Source organism: Anolis sagrei, chromosome 2 (genome assembly GCF_037176765.1).
Source record: "Anolis sagrei isolate rAnoSag1 chromosome 2, rAnoSag1.mat, whole genome shotgun sequence".
Lineage (NCBI taxonomy): Eukaryota > Metazoa > Chordata > Lepidosauria > Squamata > Dactyloidae > Anolis > Anolis sagrei.
Window position 1 is genome coordinate 168,909,391 of NC_090022.1, and position 18,657 is coordinate 168,928,047.

Sequence of the window (18,657 nt, forward strand, 5' to 3'; positions counted from 1 at the left end):
TGCAATTTTATTTTAACAATTCAAGAAGATAAAAGACAAAATGTGTGTTGAGCCCAACGTGGCAGTTTAGAGCACTATCTTGAATGATTGTTAAACATGATAGCACACTTGAAAGAAGATAACTATTCCATAAAGAACACAATTTGCATTATTATATGAAACCAACAAATACAACATAAGCTGGTTAAAGTTTGTTTCAGATCCCAGAAGGATGCAGTTAATAACTAATGTTAATGTATTGATGCAATTAACAAACATAACTACATATTGTCGAAGACCTCACCTCTGAGGAAGCTTGCCATAGATGCAGGCGAAACGTCAGGAGAAATGCCTCTAGAACATGGCCATATAGCCCGAAAAAACCCACAAGAAATAACTACATATATTTGTGTTTATATTTACAAACACACAGAACATGTGGAAAATTTCTATAGTTCCTGTTTTTGAATGTACACGTGAAAGGAATTAATGGGAAATCTTCAGTGTCTTGGGCACAGCACCTTCCACTTCTGCTCTTCACTTTTGAAAGCCCATCACTATGGTTGATCTATTTCAGCATGGCTATTGATTTTTTGGTGATGTCCAGTAATTGTATACTGGAAGTACATAATCCACCACAGCACCTATGCCACAAGGATCTAACTTAACATGGCTTTATAGTATACACGACCAGCAGAAGACGCCAACCAATGGTAGTTCAAAAAAGGTAATATTTTTAGTTCTATTTTCTTTTCCCTTCTCGCCCACTTTGCTTTCTGCAAATGCTTACCAAAAAGTAGAAATCTACATGGTCAGCCTCTGGGTCTATTTCTTTCCTGTCAATAATATAATCCACCAATATTTCATTATCCTTGTCGCAGGAAAGAGCTTCCTCTACATATTGGATCTCAAGGAAACTGTTACTTTCTGAGTAGAATGGCTTTAGCCATGCAAGATCTTCATTCTCCAGTTTCCGAACTGTCTCCAATTGGGTCGCATTCTCAAGGGAAGATCTGGCCTATAGAGCAAGACAACATGGAAAAGATCAAAAGGAATCAATCTACCAAATTTTATGAACTGGCACCTGGAACTGATCAACTTGATAGTTGTAATGCTGCCTGAATTTATTATGAGAATATGTCCACACAATGGAGCTGAAGCCACTTTCAAATCTATCCTTAGAATCAGAGTGGAAGAGAGCACAAAGGACATACAGTCAAACCCCTGAGCCATTACTTGTGTTATGTTACTGAAAATGTCAGCCATAAGGAGTTTCACATCTCCTCTAGTGTCATAGGTCAGTGGTTCTCAACCTTCCTCATGCCGTGACCCCTTAATACAGTTCCTCATGTTGTGGTGGCCCCCCAACCATCAAATTAATTGTTGTTACTTCATAACTGTCATTTTGCTACTGTTACGAATCGTGATATAAATATCTGATATGCAGGATGTAGTTTCATTCACTGGACCAAATTGGGCCCAAATACCCGATATGCTCAAATTTGAACACTGGTGGGGTTGGAGAGGGGACTGATTTTGTCATTTGGGAGTTATAGTTGCTGAGATTTACAGTTCACCTACAATCAAAGAGCATTCTGAACTCCACTAACAATGGAACTGAACCATACTTGGCACACAGGATTCCCATGACCAAGAGAAAATACTGGAAGGGTTTGGTGGGCATTGACCTTGACTTTTGGAGTTGTAGTTCTCATACATCCAGAGAACACTGTGGACTCAAACAATGATGTATCTGGACCAAACGAAAACTCAATATGCCCAAATGTGAACACTGGTGGAGTTTGGTGAATATACACCTTGAGATTTGGGAGTTGTAATTGCTGGGATTTATAGTTCACCTGCAATCAAAGCGCATTCTGAACCCCACCAACAATAGAATTGGGCCAAACTTCCCACACAGAACCCCCATGACAAACAGAAAACACTGCGTTTTCTGATGGTCTTTGGCGACCCCTATAACACCCCCTCGCGACCCCTCCAGGGGTCCCAACCCCCAGGTTGAGAAACACTGTCATAGGTTATCACTCCAGCATATTGGTTGGGGTATTTATTTTTGTCTATAATTTTTGTCTATATTGCTCTCACCATGACCTTTGGCAGCATACCCTCCACTGCTCACACACATTCACAAAAATCCCAAATGTTTGCCTCAAGAAATATGGGGGCATTTTTGTCATGCTGTTTAGCTTCACAACTCTGTGTGTTTTTATGAACTCCCTGCAAATAACCTGCTCCTATTTTTTTCTCATTAGAGTCTTTTAATCATTTTATCCTGTGCATGTGGCCTGCCCATGATTGCGTTTATTGGAATGTTATTTTACTGTGTTTTTTAATGTTATTTTGATGATGTTGTTTGTTGTTTATACTTTGGTTTTATTTTGCTGTAATATGTTGTCCGGGTTTGGCCCCATGTAAGTCGCTCCGAGTCCCCACTGGGGAGATGGTGGCGGGGTATAAATAAAGATTATTATTATTATTATTATTATTATTATTATTATTATTATTATTATTATTATTATGCTGGGAGTGGGGTGTGTGACTGGTCCATTTCAGCCTCAGGGGAGGTATTGTATACAATCATCATCATCATCATCATCATCATCATCTTTATTTTTACCCCTCCACCATCTCCCCCAATGGGGACTCGGGGCGGCTCACATGAAGCCAAGCCCAAACAACAAATTACAATAAAATAAACAACATTGCAGAAAAGTACAAACCATATAAATACAATAAGCAATATACACAAAGCATAAAAAAGCAGTAAACCAAACATAATGACAGTAAGCAGGCCACATGTATAAGAAGTGAGTCAGAAATCACTTGCTGGTGGCTTCCTGATTTTTTAAGTGCTATTTGGGGCTTAAAATATGTAGGAGGATCAAGAACATGGTGAAAATGTTTCCCAACACCATCAAGAAGGCATTTGATATCATTCTTGGGAGGCAGGGGAGATAATCTTGACTCCTGGGAGGCGCTAGAGACCACAAAAAGAGGCTCTTCATAATGGATATTCTGAGATTTTAATATAAACTCTCAAAGGGAGAAGAAAATCAACAGATAAGTCTGAACATGGAGCTGTTCCAGGCACTGATACATCCCCTGATCGTCAAATAGATTAAGGGCCCTTCCAAACAGTCATATAACCCAGAATATCAAGACAGAAAATCCCACAATGTCTGCTTTGAATTGGGTTATCTGAGTCCACACTGCCATATATTCCAGTTCAAAGCAGAAAATGTGGGATTGTAGAGTCTGCAAGTAGATTCCTTAGAGAAGAGTCCTTAGAGAACTTTGAGTAAAGGAAATGAAGATAATTGCTGAGGACTGCTCATCCTCCCTAAAATCCACTCGCACTCTTTACAAGTCATATATTGTTTAATAAGAGTGTGCATGTATGCCCTTGCTGAGTTTTAACATCTCCAATAAAGAGGCTTTTAATCAGTGGCAGTCCTTTATTACAGTTGTGTTTAGTGAGGAAGCAGATGAAAGCCTTCTCCCAAACTATGGAATCTTCTGCAACAGGAAGCTCCATTGCTCCTTCTATTTTGAATTGGTTGTGGCAGAAATAGTATTTCTATATAAGTTGCAATCTTTTACTGGTCTACTCAATCCTGCTGAATGCAATCATGCTTACTGCCCTGAGACAAAACACCACAACCACCCTATTCAAAAGGACATATAAAGGCAAGAAAAAAGTGAAGCCGAGCTTGACCCCCCCCCCCCCCACAAGGGATGGTGACTTATAGTTCTGCAAAGGACAGAGGTACCAGACTGCACAATAGGGGTTAAGTCTTGGTCAATTTGTCAAGGCCTTAACAAACAATGAGGACCCCATGAAACTTTGGGGATGGCTAGACCTTGGGGTCTCTGCCTCTCTCGAGAGAGAGAGCTGTAGTTTTCCAAGGACCATGGGACCAGCTTCCATCCCAGCACTGCAGGGCTTTGCGTCTTGGCCCAGTGGAACTCCATAGAGTCCTGGTGGCTGTTTGAATTCTGCTACATTCCTGGACTTCACTCTCTTCAAGGACTCACTCTCTACCCATGAACTTTCTTCAAGACAACTTATGAATTCATGCTGTGTCCTGATATCGTCTGCTTTTTATAATTGGTATTATTAATCTCTCTCTGGGGTCCTGGATGGGCAGATAGCTGCATATGATTTCCCTGTGTATAATTTCTATATGGTTTTTATGTTTCCTTGTATTCCTGACCCTTTTGCCCCTTCTCCCTCCAAAGAAATATGTAAGGGAACCACCTGGCCTAAACAATTGTTTGACAAAAGTTTCTGTAAGATAAGGGGAAACCTTCCCCTCTGCTTTTTGTTTACTTCTCATTGATAGCATTAACCCCAGGCATTGTTCCCCTGTCTCACAGCCAGGAAGGACACATGTTGATTCACAACACTCAAAGCAGCCCTGTATGGGCTCTTTGTCTCACAGAGCACATGGCATTCCTTTGTTTAAAGATTCCTTCCCAGATTCCTTTGTGTTCCATCATCCTGCCTCCATCTCTCCTGATTGGCTGTCGCCACCAGGTGGCAGAGGTCTCCCCATTGGATCCTACGGATCACTGGAGCTTCCCGATTGGTCCAGAGGCACTAGGGGCGGGAGGGCTGCATCCCAGGTGTCCGTCCATCACCCAATCACAGTAGGGAACAACAGGGAAGCCGGGGCGGGGAGTTTGAACTCTGCAAATTTGAATTTACTATAAATATGACTGCATTGGTGTAATCTCCTCATGCTTAGCTTGGCGAATGATTGCAGCTTTGCATCTGGTTTCAGCTGAATCGCATTAAACTTCGATGGCTTTTCTTCAACTGGTGAGACTTTTCATTGGGAAATTAGGGAAAAATATGGGATGCTTCTCTGTCTCGCCAGGGAAAAAAGAACTCTTTGAGGAGTCTAATTGGTCTCTGCCTCCTGGCAAAGACCCCTAAATTTTAGCTCTAGAACAAAAGCATACTCACATTTCATCTCTTTCCTGCAAATTGCTTTCTAAATATGGCCAATGCCATATATTTAACTCACCCACAGAGAAACCAAGGTGTCCTTCCAATCAGTTGTATCTAGGGAGAACTCGGCGACACCATTTTCATCTGTGATAAATGGCATATGGGTTTGTACATCATCAACATCAACAGTAAGATAGACAGTCTGGTTCTCAATAGGATTGCCAACGACTGTTGCAAGAATCTGCAAGATTAAAATAAAAACTACTATAGTGCCATTCAGCTTCTGAAAGCATTTACAGATCACTATTCCTTCATACAATAAATGAGCATGCAATACTTGTTTCTTGCATGGAATCCAACAAGGTTTTTCTTGCTCCAAATGGAACCATCCATTGAGGGTCAATGTGCTTTCCTGGAATTTAGGTAGCAAAAATTTACAAGATTGCTGTGCTTTTCAGTGTGTTTGGAGCATGGGACTGCAGAGATGAACTGATCCCGTTTTCTCCAAGTCATCTGAAAACTTCTTAAACATTTTATGCTACACCAGGGGTCCTCAAACTAAGGCCCGGGGGTCGGATACGGCCCTCCAAGGTCATTTACCTGGCCCTCGCTCAGGGTCAACCTAAGTCTGAAACTACTTGAAAGCACACAACAACAACAACAACAACAATCCTATCTCATCAGCCAATAGCAGACCCACACTTCCCATTGAAACACTAATAAGTTTATATTTGTTAAAATTGTTCTTACTTTTTAATTATTGTATTGTTTTAAGTGTATTTGCACTACAAATAAGATCTGTGAAGTGTGCATAGGCATTCATTCAAGTTTTTTTTTTCCAAATTATAATCTGGCCCTCCAACAGTTTGGGGGACTGTGACCTGGCCTTCTGTTTAAAAAGTTTGAGGACCCCTGTGCTACACCGTCTGCTAAAATTATATGGCAGTGCAGACTGCTATAATCCAATTCAATGCAATGAATCTGTATTCTGAAACTGCATTATATGGCAGTGTAGATGGGGCCTCAATGTAGAATGGTGCAGGGTAAATACACCCTATGTGGAAGAATAATGCTACAAATGATAGAATCATAGAGTCATAAAATCAAAGAGTTGGAAGAGACCTCATGGGCCATCCAGTCCAACCCCCTGCCAAGAAGCAGGAATGTTGCATTCAAATCACCCCTGACAGATGGCCATCCAGCCTCTGTTTAAAAGCTTCTAAAGAAGGAGCCTCCACCACACTCCGGGGCAGAGAGTTCCACTGCTGAACGGCTCTCACAGTCAGGAAGTTCTTCCTCGTGTTCAGATGGAATCTCCTCTCTTGTAGTTTGAAGCCATTGTTCCGCGTCCTAGTCTCCAAGGAAGCAGAAAACAAGCTTGCTCCCTCCTCCCTGTGGCTTCCTCTCACATATTTATACATGGCTATCATATCCCCTCTCAGCCTTCTCTTCTTCAGGCTAAACATGCCCAGCTCCTTAAGCCGCTCCTCGTAGGGCTTGTTCTCCAGACCCTTGATCATTTTAGTCGCCCTCCTCTGGACACATTCCAGCTTGTCAATATCTCTCTTGAACTGTGGTGCCCAGAATTGGACACAATATTCCAGGTGTGGTCTAACCAGAGCAGAATAGAGGGGTAGCATGACTTCCCTAGATCTAGACACTATGCTCCTATTGATGCAGGCCAAAATCCCATTGGCTTTTTTTGCCGCCACATCACATTGTTGGCTCATGTTTAACTTGTTGTCCACGAGGACTCCAAGATCTTTTTCACACGTACTGCTCTCGAGCCAGGCATTGTCCCCATTCTGTATCTTTGCATTTCGTTTTTCCTGCCAAAGTGGAGTGTCTTGCATTTGTCACTGTTGAACTTCATTTTGTTAGTTTTGGCCCATCTCTCTAATCTGTCAAGATCATTTTGAATCCTGCTCCTGTCCTCTGGAGTATTGGCTATCTCTCCCAAAATGCCCCGTCTTTGGCTTAAGTCCCAGCACAATACCACAGTGTTGGAAGTGGCTCACATCCTACTCTCTCCCTGGATGCCTGTGTCTTCAGATACAAGGCTCTTATTGGATTTTTCTGGGCTTTTCAGACCTTTAGCGCATTCCCACTTGAAAAACTAAGTGATAAGTTGCCTTATTAAGCATGAAGAATGGGGCTAGGGTTACCTTTCCAGTGTACGGGAAGCCTTTCTTGTAGAATCGATTGGGTGTGAACATTCTCACTGAAACCTCCTTCAAAGCAACAGGGATTGTTTCCTCGGCTCTGCTTGTCAGCCCTGCACCAAGAAATAACAAGTTGGCTTAGCATACCAGTGAACACAAGTAAGTATAAATGTAAATATCATGTCCAATTTCATAATAGAGCAGTAAAATAAATCAGCTCTTCTTATATCTCCAATACATAGTAATGTCATTTTTTTCATATTCCTCTATCTTGGACCAGTCAGTATATTTAATTGAGTTCCCTGAATTTTTCTTTAGTAATAAAATTAGTCTGTCCCTGTCTTTGATTTCTCTCACTTTCTGGATCCATTCGTCTATATCTGGTGTCTCTCAAATTCTGGCAGCAGTAGTCAGATAAATAAACAAGATATCATCATTAAGATCGAATGGTGAATTCGAATCGGTTATACCTAATAGGTAAAATTCTGGCTTCATGGGGAATTTAATCTTGAAAATATGTTGGTTTGCTACATGTATTTTTTTCCCCAAAACGTATTACTTCTTTGCAGGTCCACCACATGTGGAAGAAACTACCCTCTTGATGTATTGTCGAAGGCTTTCATGGCTGGAATCACTAGGTTCTTGTGGGTTTTTTCAGGCTATAGGGCCATGTTCTAGAGGCATTTCTCCTGACGTTTCGCCTGCATCTATGGCAAGCATCCTCAGAGGTAGTGAGGTCTGTTGGAATTAGGACAATGGGTTTATATATCTGTGGAATGGCTGGGTTGGGGGAAAGAGCTTTTCTCTGTTGGAGCTAGGTGTGAATGTTTCAACTGACCACCTTCATTAGCATTTGAAGGCCTGACTGAGCCTGGGAATTTTTTTGTTGAGAGGTGTTAAGATGTGCCTGGTTGTTTCCTCTCTGCTGTTTTTGCTGTTGTAATTTTAGAGTTTTTTTAATACTGGTAGCCAGATTTTGTTCATTTTCATGGTCTCTTCCTTTCTGTTGAAATTGTCCACATGCTTGTGGATTTCAATGGCTTCTCTGTGTAGTCTGACATGGTGGTTGTTGGTGTGGTCCAGCATTTCTGTGTTCTCAAATAAAATGCTGTGTCCAGGCTGGTTCATCAGGTGCTCTGCTATGGCTGAATTCTCTGGTTGAAGTCGTCTGCAGTGCCTTTCATGTTCCTTGATTCGTGTCTGGGCGCTGCGTTTGTTGGTCCCTATGTAGAGTTGTCCACAGCTGCATGGTACACGGTAGACTCCTGCAGAAGTGAGAGGATCCCTCTTGTCCTTTGCTGAATGTAGCATTTGTTGGATTTTCTTGGTGGGTTTGTAGATTGTTTGTATGTTGTGTTTCCTCATCAGCTTCCCTATGCGGTCAGTGGTTCCCTTGATGTATGGCAGGAACACTTTTCCTCTGGGTGGAAAGATGAAGAGTAAAGATGAAGATCCACCCAGAGGAAAAGTGTTCCTGCCATACATCAAGGGAACCACCGACCGCATAGGGAAGACTTGGCTATTTGGTTGTGCATTTAATTAATCAGATCTAATTTGCCAAATAGTCACTGTTGAATGTTTTTATATTGTGTAAATGCTATTTTAGACTGTAAGTCGCTCGGAGTACCCTGGTGGAGAGCAACTAATTAAGAAATAAAGTGAAGTGAAGTGAATTCCATTGTTGGTGGAGTTCAGAATGCTCTTTGATTATAGGTGAACTATAAATCCCAACAACTACAACTCCCAAATGACAAAATCATAATTTTTCGAGTGATGGTCATTCTTTGTGTTGTGAGACATTTTGTTGCCAAATTTGGTGTGATTTTGTTCATTGGTTCTTTTGTTTTTAAGGTACTCATTACGCACAGAGCATTTGTGTTGTATACCTAAGGATACCTCATGAATTCTGCTTCAGTGAATAAGATACAACACACTAATAAAGAATTAACTAAGAATGTTTGTGTGTCCATGTGTGTACCTTCAAGGCACCTGTCAACTTACGGTAATCCATAGATGTCACAGAGTTTTCTGAGGCAAGAAGTGATCAGAGGTGGTTTTGCAAATTCCTTCCTCTGAAATTCAGCATCAGATTACAAATCCTAGGTCTTCCTTGGAAGGACCTATGGCAATTAATGTGCAAAATTGGTATAACTCTGAGACAGCTGAGAGGATGTCTATTAACATGTAAAGATGTTTGGAAAGGGATATTTAGCTATAATATTGGAGTTCTCATTTGTGATGTGCGAGAAAATATGTCAGTGCAGAAACAACATTACAGTAAATCACCATTTAAAGTGACTGGAAAGAACCCTCATGCTGGCAGGACTGCTGACCGACAGGTTTGAATCCAGGGAGAGCAGATTGAGCTCCCTCTGGCAGCTCCAGCTCCCCATGCAGGGACATGAGAGAAGCCTCCCACAAAGATGGTAAAACATCAAACATTCAGGTTCTCCTGGGCAAAGACCTTGCAGAAGGCTAGTTCTCTCACTCCAGAAGCGACTTGCAGTTTCTCAAGTCGCCCCTGACACGAAAAAAAAGCTGAAAATGATACTTTCTCATACCTGTTCCTTCCTCCTCTAGTTCCGCAGAAAGAGCGACATAGCTTTTAAAGCCTTTCTCAAGCAGAGAAATATCCGTTCCTTCAATAGTAAAAGTTGCGCAACCAGTCTTGTTTGTCTGAAGATGCAAAAAAATAAAAATAAAACCTGTATGTTAGCAACACTGTCTTCTGTGGAAATGAAGAAAACTGTTTCCTGAAACAAATTTTAATATATTAACAGTTAATACCTAATATATTATTGACATGTGGTGGAAAAGGGATATAGGACTCTTATCATACAAGGCTCACAAACTGGAATTGAATGAGGATACACACATCTGCTGCCATAGTTCTCATGTGCAACCAGTTACTTTTGACAGGGAAAGTCCTTCAATGCCTCCCAATACCACCATATTCCCATTACTTAGTGCCATAGGACTCTTCTTGGTGCTGTAGGTGGGGCGCCAGCAGTCACATGGCACTCCATCTCCCCTTTACTATTCCCAAGCTGGCAGTTTTCTTTTCCTTTCCTATTTCTTTTGTGATCTTTTTTTCTATCACTGTAATTGCAGAATTCCAATAAAAATATTAAAAATGCAAGACACTGGATAAAACATAAAGAAGGGCTGCAGTGTTATGGAGGCTGTGCCAAAGATCAATTGTCGGACCACAGATTTCCAAAGCAGTGAATTTGCGCTAATGTAGAGAGGTGCAATATTGAATAGTCCCAAATAGTTATGACATATAATGACATACCTTGGCAATGAAATGTCATTCTAATCACAACATTCATATATTTTCATGTATGCCTTATACGCATAGTAATTTTATAGAATGTACTTTGAACCATCAGAAAGCAAAGTTGTTACTGCTCCAGCTTTTCATGTAGATTATTCTGGATCTTGAATTACTGCATAGCAGGGATTGGACTAGATGGCCCTTGTAGTTTCTTCCAAATCTAGGATCATATGAAATTATCTGTCTTTATTTCACAGTCAGCCTTCCAAATCCATGGATTCTGTCTCCACAGATTTAAACACGCGTGCCTTGAAAATATTTTCTCCACCAACTCCAAAAAATCCAAAAAGCAAAGCTTGAATTTGTCATTTTATATGAGGGACAACCTTTTATCTCACCCTTGTATATAAAGGGGTTTTCAGCAACCATGGATTTTGGTATCCACAGGGGTCTTGGAACCAGGTACCCATTGTATTGTTATTATGTATTGTTTGAAACTGAAATTATTGCAAGCCGCCCTAAGCTCTTTAGATATACAGTATGATATAAGTATCTTCATAAATACATAAATAGGAATTATCCTTTCTCCAAGTTTAAGCAAAAATAAATTAGAAGGGAGGGGGAACTGGGATGAGAAATGGAGGGTAAGAGCTCTTCATTTCTTAGGACCTCATCCACAGAGTCTGGGCTCCATTTCCATGCGCTTCAGAAACGGGAGTCCCACAGAGGCCATCATAAGGGTACTTTTGGTGGGAATCCGTTTCTGAAGTGTATAGAAATATTGCACAGAATATGCTTTTAGGAGTTGAATTCTACCTGACTCCAAACTGCAAAAAAACAGAAATATGGAGGAAGGATGGGGGATGGCTGGTTATCCCAGAAGATGGACCTTGACAGGAAGGAATGAAGTAAGATGGTTCCCTTCGCTTTTCCCCACTTTTTCCTGCACTCTTCCTTTTTCACGCGGCGGATGGGATGAGGTCTTTAGTTCCCCCCCCCCCTTTCCTCTCCCCTTTCCCCTGGGTAACAGAAACCAGCCATTCAACATATATATATGAATTTATATTTCTCACTCTATTGTTGATGTTTGTCTATATGTACATCATGTCCAGTCCTTCACTAATAAAAATGAATTGCACTTATCTGAAGACAACCCTTTCCAAAGGGCTGTCCACATCACCAAAGAAAATCAAGCCCCATATGAAGTATTCTGGCCTAGGACTGCCTCAAATTAATCCCACCAGTTCCACACCTATGCATAATATACCAGGCTGAAATTGTATTGATAGCCACACATTTCCTCTTCCCAAATTCAAACTGGCACCATTTTTTTCCTTCTACGCAGGGCTACTTCCCTCTCACCAGCCAAGTCCAGCCATGAGAGCAATAGTGAGGGCATCAATCAAGTTGCCACCTCACTACTGCAACGCTCTCTATGTGGGGTTGCCCTTGAAGACTGCTCGGAAGCTTCAAATGATCCAACGCTCGGCAGCCAGGTTGCTAACAGGAGCGGCACTCAGGGAGCACACCACTCCTCTGTTGCGCCAGCTCCACTGGCTGCCAATCTGCTACCGGGCACAATTCAAGGTGCTGGCTTTAGCCTATAAAGCCCTAAATGGTTCCGGCCCTACTTACCTCTCCGAACGCATCTCCACCTATGAACCGACTAGGACATTAAGATCGTCTGGGGAGGCCTGCTCTCGGTCCCGCCCGCATCACAGGCGCGTTTGGCGGGGACGAGGGACAGGGCCTTCTTGATGGTGGCCCCTCGGCTGTGGAATGCCCTACCTGTAGACCTCAGACAGGCCCCTTCGCTGCTGGCGTTCCGGAAGAAGGTCAAGACTTGGCTTTACGAACAAGCGTTTGGCTAAATAGTGCTTCTTCTTTCTTAGGCGATCCCTCGCTTTCCGAGGATGATTGTCTTCCAATATTCTTGTGGGTCCGTATGTGGCTGTGGAGCCCTATTCTTGCTCTGCATCTTCTTCCGCAGTGAGGGCATTGGTTTCCAGGTGGAAGGCGGTCTCGGCCGGGGTTGGCTTGACGCGCCTTCCTCTTGGCACGTTTCTCTTTCTCACCCTCCACTCGTGCCTCCTCAAATTCTGCAGCACTGCTGGTCACAGCTGACCTCCAGCCGGAGTGGTCAAGGGCCAGGGCCTCCCAGTTCTCAGTGTCTATGCCAGAGTTTTTAAGGTTGGCTTTGAGCCCATCTTTGAATCTCTTTTCCTGCCCACCAACATTCCGTTTTCCGTTCTTGAGTTTGGAGTAGAGCAACTGCTTTGGGAGACAGTGGTCAGGCATCCGGACAACATGGCCGGTCCAGCAGAGTTGGTGGCGGAGGACCATCGCTTCAATGCTGGTGGTCTTTGCTTCTTCCAGCACACTGACGTTTGTCTGCTTGTCTTCCCAAGAGATTTGCAGGATTTTCCGGAGGCAGCGCTGATGGAATCGTTCGAGGAGTTGCATGTGACGTCTGTAGACAGTCCACGTCTCACAGGCATAGAGCAGGGTTGGGAGGACAATAGCTTTATAAACAAGCACCTTGGTATCCCTACGGGTACTCTCTGCTTCATTCGGAAAAATGCTGCGCTTGCAGAGCTCAGGCGGTGTTGTATTTTGGTGTCGATGTTGACTTTGGTGGAGAGGTGGCTGCCAAGGTAGCGGAAATGATCAACATTTTCTATTTATTTGCTTTACTTCTATACCGCTTTTCTCAGCCGAAATGGCGACTCAAAGTGCAATGGAATATAGGAAGATGGTACAATCGATCATAGGAAATGGTATAAAGGATTATGACTACGGATTCTGATTTTGATTTGTTGCTGAGGTGCTACGATTATGATAATGATTGTTTTTTTGATCTTGTATGCCATGTATAATGTGTTTTAATTGCCTTTTGATATTGTTGTGATAACTTGTATGATGTAAACCACTTTGAGTCGCCATTTCGGCTGAGAAAAGCGGTATAGAAGTAAAGCAAATAAATAAATAAATATTGATCACATGGTGGTCCCCTTGTTTTGGCCGAAGTCTTTGGCAGCTTGACCTCAGTGCAAGCAACTTGGCCAGCAGGGCTCTTGCAGGGCAATGCTTGGCTGGGAAGGCAGCAGTGGCAGCCCTGAGGACAAAAAATCCCAAGCCCAACAAGTAAAAAATATGTTCTCTCTTTTCAATGGTGAGTGGTCCAATCTACCAATGCACCATTAATCTCATGGCTAGGTTTGACTGAGGAGTGGTGACAGATCTGAGAAGGAGGAATAATCTTTCCTTTTTCTTGGGGGCTGTTGCCACTGCCTTCCCAGCCAAGCATTCCTTTTTTGTTCTCCTTCTTCTTAGAATCCTAGAATCAAAGAGTTGGAAGAAACCTCATGGGCCCTCCAGTCCAACCCCCTGCCAAGAAGCAGAAATATTGCATTCCAAGCACCACTGACAGATGGCCATCCAGCCTCTGTTTAAAAACTCCAAAGAAGGAGCCTCCACCGCACTACAGGGCAGAGAGTTCCACTGCTGAACGGCTCTCACAGTCAGGAAGTTCTTCCTCATGTTCAGATGGAATCTCCCTTCTTGTATTTGAAGCCATTCTTCCGTGTCCTAGTCTCTAGGGAAGCAGAAAACAAGCTTGCTCCCTCCTCCCTGTGGCTTCCTCTCACATATTTATACATGGCTATCATATCTCCTCTCAGCCTTCTCTTCTTCAGGCTAAACATGCCCAGCTCCTTAAGCTGCTCCTCATAGGGCTTGTTCTCCAGACCCTTGATCATTTTAGTCGCTCTCCTCTGGACACATTCCAGCTTGTCAATATCTCTCTTGAATTGTGGTGCCCAGAATTGGACACAGTATTCCAGGTGTGGTCTAACCAAAGCGGAATAGAGGGGTAGCATTACTTCCCTAGATCTAGACACTATGCTCCTATTGATGCACGCCAAAATCCCATTGGTTGTTTGTTTGTTTTTTGTTTTTTGCTGCCACATCACATTGTTGGCTCATGTTTAACTTGCTGTCCACAAGGACTCCAAGATCTTTTTCACACCTAAAAGTGACCACACAGTCCCCAGCCAATTCCAGTGCTGAAATCTTTATGACTGAAATAATAAATTAGGTTAATGGTACTGATGTTAAACACACAGTATAGGAGGTAGCCATGAACATTTAAAAAAAAAAAGGATACTAGCCAGATATCGCTTATCACCATCTAACCACCCACCCACCTCCCCCCCCCCCCCCCCCGTGAACCTGGGGATCACAACCAGATACGGTGAAGACGTCTGCCCTTGCGCTGTGCTACTCTGCTGCTGAGTATGCATGCCCAGTGTGGAACACATCTCACCACACTAAAACAGTGGATGTGGCTCTTAATGAGGCATGCCGCATTATCACGAGGTGTCTGCGCCCTACACCACTGGAGAAATTACACTGCTTAGCCGGTATTGCACCACGTGACATCCGCCGGGAAGTAGCAGCCAATAGTGAAAGGACCAAGGCAGTGACATCTCCAGCTCATCCCCTGTTTGGGCCAGCACGCCAACGACTTAAATCTAGACATAGTTTTCTAAGATCTACAGAGACACTCGCTGGAACACCTCAGCAAGCTAGAGTCCAAAAGTGGCAGGCTCAAACCCAGCACTTCAACCAATGGCTGATACCAAATGAGAGACTCCCTCCTGGGCACACAGAAGACTGGGCGACTTGGAAGGCATTGAACAGACTGCGCTCTGGCACCACGAGATGCAGAGCCAACCTTCAGAAATGGGGCTACAAAGTAGAATCCTTGACATGCGAGTGTGGAGAGGAGCAAACCACTGACCACCTGCTGCAATGCAACCTGAGCCCTGCCACATGCACAATGGAGGACCTTCTTGCAGCAACACCGGAAGCACTCCAAGTGGCCAGATACTGGTCAAAGGACATTTAACCAGCCACCAAACTCACAAGTTGTGTATTTTTCTGTTTGTTTGCTTTGTTCTCTTAGAAATGTAATATAATGGACTGGCTGCTCTGACACGACAAATAAATAACACCCCCCCCCCCTTCCAATGCCACTCTGATCTAGGGAAGACACAATGGCAAAAAGATTTTTCCCCTGGAAACTGCTACACAAGAAGTGAATTTTTAAAAATTATGTTGAAGCCTAAAAGAAGCAATTTTGTCGTGTATAGAGGTGTGTATGAATTTTTTTTGTCAATGTGGATAAGGCACCAGTTACCTTACCTTTCCTTTGTAGTCTTTAGACACCATAGTTGGTGATTCAGCCGTTTCCTCTTCAAAAATAAAGGATGTGTCCCTTGCCAAATAAAGGTTTACATTTCCTTGAACAGGTTTCCCATAGGTATACCTGTGGCCCAAAACAAAGGAGAATTTGGAAGAAACATGTTTTTGGTTATAGCCGTGACTTTCATAATGTATCCAAGGAAAACTTTGGAGAGTTCACTCTATCAAAATACCAATATTGGCTGACAAGTTATCTTGTAAAGGGCTTAGTCTCCATTGCTTACTGTCACAGAGGAGGTCTAAATGTACTCTAAGGCAGCAATTTCCAGATAGTCTTGGACTTCAAAGCTCAAATGACCCAGTCAGCATGGTGAGGGATTCTGGAAGCTATAATCCAACAACATCTGGGGTCCCACAAGTTGGGAAACACTGCCCTGGAGTATACTCACTATATGAAGAGTGAGTATCAATATACTTGGCACAGTATGTGAACTACTTTGAACATCTTCTAGATCAGTGTTTCTCAACCTTTCTAATGCCACGACCCCTTAATACAATTCCTCACGTTGTGTTGACCCCTCAACCATAAAATCATTTGTGTAGCTACTTCCTAACTGTAATTTTGCTACTGTTGTGAATCGTAATGTAAATATCTAATATGCAGGATATATTTTCATTCACTGCACAAATACCCGATACGCCCAAATTTGAATGCTGGTGGAGTTGGAAGGGAATGATATTGTCATTTGGGAGTTGAAGTGGCTGGGATTTATAGTTCACCTACAATCAAAGAACATTCTGAACCCCACCAACACTAGAATTAAGCCAAACTTGGCACACAGAACTCCCATGACTAACAGAAAATACTGGAAGGGTTTGGTGGGCTTTGACCTTGAGTTTTAGAGTTGTAGTTCACCTACATCCAGAGAGCACTGTAGACTCATACAATGATGAATCTGGACCAAACTTGGCACAAATACTCAATTTGCCCACATGTAAACACTGGTAGAGTTTGGGGGAAAATAGACCTTGACATTTGGGAGTTGTAGTTGTTGGGATTTAATGTTAACCTACAATCAAAGAACATTCTTACAGGCCCGTAGCCAGGATTTTGTTTTGGGGGGGGGGGGCTGAGTTTGGTTTAGGGGGGGCTGAGTCTGAGGGAAAGAGGGTGTACCCTAGCAAACCTTTTGTATCATTACCCCAATACCTCCATGCATATGGGATATATTGAGCATGGTGATCAGATCATGATGTGAATAAACATAACAGTTTAAATAATGTACCCAGTAAGGCCTTCTCGTGGACCACCATGAGAATTTCGGGGGGGGGGGGGCTGAAGCCTCCCAAAGCCGCACCCTCCCCCCCAAGCCTCCCCCCCCCCCCCCCCCCCCCCCCGTCTACATGCCTGATTCTGAACTCCACCAACACTAGAATTAGGCCAAACTTGGCAAACAGAACTCCCATGACTAACAGAAAATACTGGAAGGGTTTGGTGGGGATTGACCTTGAGTTTTGGAGTTGTAGTTCACATACATCCAGAGAACACTAAAACAATGATGTTTCTGGAGCAAACTTGGCACAGATACTCAATATGCCGAAATGGGCAGAGTTTGGGGAAAATAGACCTTGACATTTGGGAGTTGTAGTTGCTGGGATTTATAGTTCACCTACAATCAAAGAACATTCTGAACCCCACCAACAATAGAATTGGGTCAAACTTCCCACACAGAACCCCCATGACCTACAGCAAATACTGTGTTTTCTGATGGCCTTTCATGACCCCTTTGACACTTCCTCGCGACCCCCCTAGAGGTCCTGACCCCCAGATTGAGAAACACTGTTCTAGATCCAGGGGCGGCTCAACCTGTTATGCAAAGTAAGCATTTGCAGTATAGTTGATTTTGCCCAGGGGCGCTCTTGAGGCACTCTTGAGGAAAATAGACCTTGACATATGCGAGTTGTAGTTACTGGGATGTATAGTTCACCTACAATCAAAGAGCATTCTGAACTCCACCAATGATGGAATTGAACCAAATATGGCACACAGAACTCCCACGACGAACAGAAAATATATATCAGTGATTGGTTGGGGGGGGGGGGGGGGACACCAAAATACTGTTTGCTTACCATTGAAAATTACCTATGGCCGCCTCTGTCTAGATCAGCCATGGGCAAACCTTTTGACACACTATGCACACTGCACACAATTCATTTGTAGTTGGGGTTGGGGGAGAAGGGAGACAATGATACCATATTTAAAATGAAGAACAATTTTAACCAACATAAACTTAACAGTATTTCAGTGGAAAACCCCAGGGGTCATCCAGTTCAACCTCCTTCTGCCATATAGGAAAAATATAGTGTCCCCAGCAGATGGCAGTCCAGCCTCAGTAGTAATAGTAATAGTAGTAATAACAATAATAATAGTAATAGGAGCAACCCCAGGGGCCATCCAGTCCAACATCTACCATATTATGCCAATATAATGTGCATGCTGATTTTGTCAACATAATTTATCCCAAAAAAGTGTGCTTTATATTTTTGGGGATATTTTTGAGGATGGCTCCTAAATGGTGACTGATGATGGATCTGGACCAAACCTATCCATCATGATGATCTTAAATACTGGCTGGGTTGGGTGTGTGAGAGAGAGAGATTGATCAGGATGATGGGAATTGTAGTCCACCCATATCCAGAGAGCATTGTGAACCCCACCAAATGAAGAATCTGGACTACACTTGGCACACATATCTATCATAACCTACTTTTAATACTAGCAGGGTTTGGGGGGCATAGGCCCATAATTATAATTGACAAAAGATGATAGGAGTTTTAGTTCATCCACATCCAAAATATTTAACCTGGGCATTGTCTAAGCTAGTTAATTATAAATATTAAAGAAAATCACAGAAGCAGTGAAGACATGCCTCTTTACATTATACTTGCAATCAGCCTTCCAGTCTACAAATAACTACTGTATATTCTGGCATATAAGATTACTTTTTAACCCAAGAAAAACTTCTCAAAAGTCAGAGATTGTCTTATACGCGGGAGTA

At 42.9% G+C, this 18,657-nt stretch overlaps 1 pseudogene; it reads right to left on the minus strand.

Moving 5' to 3' along the window:
• Window positions 1–18,657, minus strand: part of LOC132767976 (alpha-2-macroglobulin-like protein 1) — a 106,738-nt pseudogene that overhangs the window by 60,156 nt on the left and 27,925 nt on the right.